The following is a 6000-nucleotide window of genomic DNA, read 5'->3' as shown; positions in this document are numbered from 1 at the left end:
CATTTTCACATAGAGAGTGGTTCATATGTGAACGAATTGCCAGAGGAAGTGGTAGATACAGGTACAGTTGGAACACTTAAAAGACATTTGGATAGCTACTTGAATAAGAAGGTTTTTGAGAAATATGAACAAAAGTGGGATTACTTTAGATTGGGAAACTTGATCAGCATGGATGAGTTGGACCAAAGGATCTGTTTCCGTGCAATATATCTCGATGACTCCATGACCACTTCCTCACTGCTCTGAGGCTAAGCCTTTACCTGACGCTCCCAAACCCTACCATCTATCTTTCATTGCTCGCAAATGGCTAAGACAATAAAATGGACACTGGAGGCCCACCTGAGTGCACCAACAGCGGAAGGCTACTTGCTCACCATTTCTATACTTAGAATGAATTTCACTCTCATATTTTGAAATGCTTTCCCAATGAAGAAGGGTGACTGGACCCAAAACATTAACTCTGCTTTCTCTCCACAGATGCTGCCAGACCTGCTGAGTTTTCCCAGCAATTTCTGTTTTCATCTCTGATATTCAACATATGCAGTTCTGTTCTTATCTTTAATATCAAACCTTTGTGGACTAAATGACATAAAGCATTCTTTGAAGTTTTTCAATTATTATTTCACAGTAATTCTTCAAATTTGCAATTTATGGAAAAAAACTTCAGGTAAAACATTATTTCTACAATATTCAGATAACCGGACACAAGTTGTTCTTGGTGCGTTTGTACCATTTATGAACATCCTCCTGACAGTATAGAGCACAAAGCGCAGTCACAGGATCTCAGTGAAATGAAGGACTTTATGTTTTGCTGAAAGCTATGTTTCCATTGGAGATATTAAAAGGTCTGAAGCAAACTGTCCAAACAGCCAAAAACTAGTTAACTATTTTTGCTTTGTGCTCAATGACCTCTTCCAAATATCTTGCATGATGCTTTTCCATTAAGCCACACCAATCAATGAATGGCCCTTCTGTCCTTTGCCTCACACTGAGAAGAGGAGTTAGAGTCAGTCAGTGTGATTAAGGTAGCAGCTTAGTTAAACTGAGCTGTTGCCATAGCAATGAATAAGTTGGACTTGACCATCAGCACTAAACTTGTTGCTTGCAGTCAGATTAACAGCAACAAAGAGATTGATGCAATTAATAAACTGTGGAGCAATTTAAAGTAGGGCATCAAACTGCATGTAGACCAATTTGAAATTTTTAAGATATTTATGCGTTTAATATTACAAAAGTCAACCCATTCAGTAGAGGGAAATTCTTCGTAACACTTGGCATTTAAATATTTCTGGTCATTAAAAGTAGAATTCCAACACATCTTAGTTCCACAAGCGTTTGACAGAAAGTGCCTTTCTAAGGATTTATTCTAAGAAGCTGGAAGAATTCCAATTGCAAAGCTTTTCAGGATTTTGTCTTTGAAGGGGCTGGGCAGGGTAAGCATTCAAAATGGCTGTGGCCCAAACACATAAGCAACAAGGCTCAGTTCTTGCTTTTGTGTTTCTGAATTCTCACGTTTGCCAGAAAGGACTCTCCCAGCTCATAATGGCCTTTTGCATTTTCATTTTGTTGTTCCCCAGTTACTAGTGCTGAAGTAATGTGAAACAACTATAATACATTGTTTGATAAGTGATCACACCAAGTAACAGTAGTCTGCAAGAAAAATGCTTCCTCTTTGGTTCTTACAACAGATTCTCCGGACTTTGTACTGCGAATTGGGACCCAGAAGTTAGGATGTGACACATTCTGCTTTGAAATGCTTCTCCTAGCAACTAATGTTCTTTGACTTGTGATTTGGTGAAAATAAAAGGAAAACTTGTACTTCAGTACTGTAACTGAGCATTAACCTAGATTTAGTGCTCACACCTCTGGTGGAATTTGAGCCAATGATCTCCTGGCTTGGAAGCACTGAATCACAATTTATACTGACGCTTTTTGTGAATGTTAGTGACTGAATCCACACAAGATCTTCTAGCCCCAAATCTTGGAAGGGACTTGACAAAAATGATATTATTGGAACAGCTTGAAATACACAGTGAAAATAATCAGTAACATGGGAATGTATTGACAAAAATGGTAAACCCTCTGAATTTTTAAATAATGAATATTGAAAGAAAATTTAAGCGTTGCTGACATATATCTCTAGACAGCAAAAGTAAAGTGTAATAGTGAACATATACATAATTTTTCACTCCAGTTCTTGTGTGTCCAATCAGCTGCTATTTTTCTTTGGAGAAATGCAGTTGCAAGTTTATCAGCAGGAAGTTAGAAGCTGAAGCTTGCACTAACATGGTTATACAGTTTCCTTCATGTGGTACCAAGGCTGAGATTTTCAATCGCCTTTGGAGATGAGATTGGGGTGCTGGTTGGTATCTCAGTATCCTGACATCTCTGGGTGTGCTGGGATTTTACTTTTTTAATTAATTGATGGTGTGTGAGCATCACTTCCTGGGTCAACCTCACTCTCCCTTGAGAAGGTGATGGTGAGTTGCCTTCGTGAACTGCTTGACAGCACTGTTAAAGGCACCTTCCATCATTTTACAGATGACTGAGCGTAGACATATAGGTGATAATTGGCCAGGTTTAGATTTGTCCCTCTTTTTTGTGCATCGGACATGCCTGGGCAAGTTATCACATTGTCAGGTCGATGCCAGTGTTGTAGCTGTACTGGAACAGCTTGGCTAGAGACCAGGCACATTCTTTAGCACAAGTTTTCAGTAATATTGCTGGAATGTTGTCAGGCCCCATAGCCTTTGCAGTGTTGAGCATCTCCAGCCATTTTGTGATGTCTAATGGAATGAATTGGAATGGCTGAGAACTGGCATTGTGATGCTTGCAACCTCAACCAACTTAGTTCATCCACTTAACACATCTGGCTGAAGATTGTTGCAAATGCTTCAGCCTTGTCTTCTGCACTGTCTCTCACCGATGGAATATTTGTTGAGCCTCCTCATCCACTGAGTTGTTCGTGGCTGCATGTGGCAGGACTGCAGAGCTTAGTTCTGGATGCAAGTAATCCTGTTTTATGACTGCACCAGGGTGACACGAGATGTTTAGGTATGCCTGGTACTGCTCCTGGCATGTCTTGTTGCAGTCTTGATTGCAGATTTCAATGCATGTGCACTAATGAAATGACACAAGCTTGTCAATTTCCTGTAAGCCCCTTGAGAAGCTTGCTCATAGGTTAGGGAGAGCAGTAAGCCTGTTTGCTCATTACAAGTTTTCAGTGGTTAGCACTGCTGTCTCACAACACCAGGATCCCAGGTTCGATTCCAGCCTCAGGCAACTGTCTGTGTGGAGTTTGCACATTCTCCCTGTGCCTGCATGGGTTTCCTCTGGGTGCTCCGGTTTCCTCCCACAGGTATGCAGGTCAGGTGAATTGGCCATGCTAAATTACCCATAGTGTTAGGTGCATTAGTCAAAGGGAAATGAGTCTGGGTGGGTTACTCTTCGAAGGTTCAGTGTGGACTGGTTGCGCCAAAGGGCCTGTTTCCAACTGTATGGAACCTAAAGTAATCTAATCATTTCACAATAGATCAAGGGCTCAGCTGCTCTCCAATAGCCGTGCCAATCTTCTCTATCATTGGCTTGCTCAAAAATAAATCTGTCTGACGATCCAATTTCCCACCAATCAAAATGAATGGCAGTGGGAAGTGTTAAATTAAGGGCTTTAACAGAAATGCAGATGACACAGGTTAACATATGTTGGCTATAAATAAAATGATTAAAGTAAAAGATTAAAGGAATCAAATAATGTACATGAAGAATAGTATATTATTGATTCAAAAATATCCCAGATTTCTTCACATTTAATTATTTGTTTGAGACAGTAGCACTGTTAATATTACATTGATGCACCCAAGAGAAAGTATTGAATTCAGTGTCTGGCATTATGTTGTTGAAGGTCAATCATCATGGCCTCATGACATCACCGCAGGACTTCCTCATCATAGTGTCCTATCTTCAGCTACTTCATCCGTGACCTTCCTTTCACTATAGGGTCAGAAGAGGGGATGTTTGTTGATGGTTGCTAGGTATTCAATAACATTTGTAACTGCTCAAATACTGAAGCGGTCAATGTTCATATGCAGCAAGACTTGGATAACATTCAATCACACAAAAGCCAGACTATCCCCAACAAGAATGAATCTAACCATTTCTCCTCGATACTATCAAAATCAGCATTACTGAATCTCCCACTGTCAATATTATTGGGTTTAATGTTTATCAGAGACTGAACAGGATTACAGCAGGTCAGAGACTGGGAATTCTGTAGTGGGTAACTCACTTTCTGACTCCCCAAAGCCTGTCCCCCATCTTCAAGGTACATGTCAGGATTGTGAAGGAACAATCTCCATTGCCTGGATGAGTGTATCTTCAACAACGCTCAAGAAGTTTGACGCCATCCAGGATAAAGTAGCCAATTTGATCATCACCACTCCCTTCACCACCAACATATATTGCAACAGTGTATACCTTCCACAAGATGTGCTGCATCAACTTACAGCACCTTTGACAGCACCTTCTGAGACTATGACTTCTCCTATTTACAATAAAAAGGCAGCTGACAAAGGGGAACTCTGCCATACGTAAGTTACCTTCCCAGCCATAAACCATCAAGACCTGGAATGATATCACCATTCCTTCACTGGGTCAAAATCCTAAACCCCATCCTCTAACAGCACTGGATATACCTACACCACATGGACTGCAGCTGTTCAAGAAGCTTGTTAACCACCACCTCTTGAAGGCATTGTGGAATGGGCAATAAATGTTTGTCTTGTCGGCAATACTTACATGCTGACTGCAAATATTAACATAAATATAAGATGATAATTTGTTTGGGAGGATGCTGACTGTGAAACGAATGTTATCCTGAACCTCAGATACATTTAGAAGTATTTTTTGGAACAACACCCATTCTTATAATTGGCACGATAGAGTCACAGAGTCATAAAGTTTTTGCAGGTTAGAAAGGGGGCGATCAACCCACCACATCCAGGCGGTCATCAAATGTCCGTGTATTCTGATCCCATTTTCCAGCACCTAGCCCATGGTCTTGAATGCTATTACATTTCAAGTGCTCACCTAAACAGTTCTTGTTTTAGGGTTCCTATCTCTACCACCCTTTTAGGCAGTGAGTTCCAGATATCCTCTGAGTAAATAATTTTTTTCCTCAACTCACCTCTAAACCTCTTTCTCCTTACTTTAAACCTCTGCCTCCAGTTATTGATCCCTCTACTCGTGGGTAAAATTTCTCCCTATTTACCCTGTCTATGCACTTCAGAACTTCCTATGCCTCAATCAGATCAACCATTTAGCCTTCTCTGCTATAAGGAAAACAACTTCAGTTTATCAAGTCTCTCTTCATAGCTGAGTTGCTCCACCCAGGCAACATCCTGGGGAATTGCTTCTGCACCCTTTTGAGTGTAACCACACCCTTCCAATGACGTGGCAAACAGAACTGCACGCAATATTCCAGCTGTGCCTTCGCTAACGTTGTATACAGCTCCATCAAAATCTTCTTGTTCTTGTATTCAATATCTTGAACAGGCCTTTGTAACAACCTTATCTACTGTCTTGCTGCCTTCAAGGACCTACAGGTATGCTCATCAAGATTCCTCTGATCCTCTGTACTTTTTCAGAGTGAATGGGGAGTAGCACCCTGCTCTCATATCGACCTGTCCTAATTATGGCTCGCGTGCTTGAGCTTTGAGAAACATTTGCTTCTGTAACAACCTTCTTACTCTTCCTGGGTGAACCCAGAAAGTTTCTGAAATAAATGAAAGCAGGTCAGCCAGCAGCACTTATAGGAAGAGAAAACGAACTCACATTTCAGCTTGATGCATGAGTCAATTTGGCATCAGGGCTTTGACATTATGAAATGATGTCTGATTGCTAAAACCTCCTTAATCCCTAAATGATATAACTCTCATTACAAATTGCAGGTTTCAACAAGCATGGTAAAGGAGTCCAGGTGGCCATTCTTGATGAGTAAGTGAG

Source organism: Hemiscyllium ocellatum, chromosome 19 (assembly GCF_020745735.1).
Source record: "Hemiscyllium ocellatum isolate sHemOce1 chromosome 19, sHemOce1.pat.X.cur, whole genome shotgun sequence".
Classification (NCBI taxonomy): domain Eukaryota; kingdom Metazoa; phylum Chordata; class Chondrichthyes; order Orectolobiformes; family Hemiscylliidae; genus Hemiscyllium; species Hemiscyllium ocellatum.
This window is presented reverse-complemented; position numbering follows the sequence as displayed.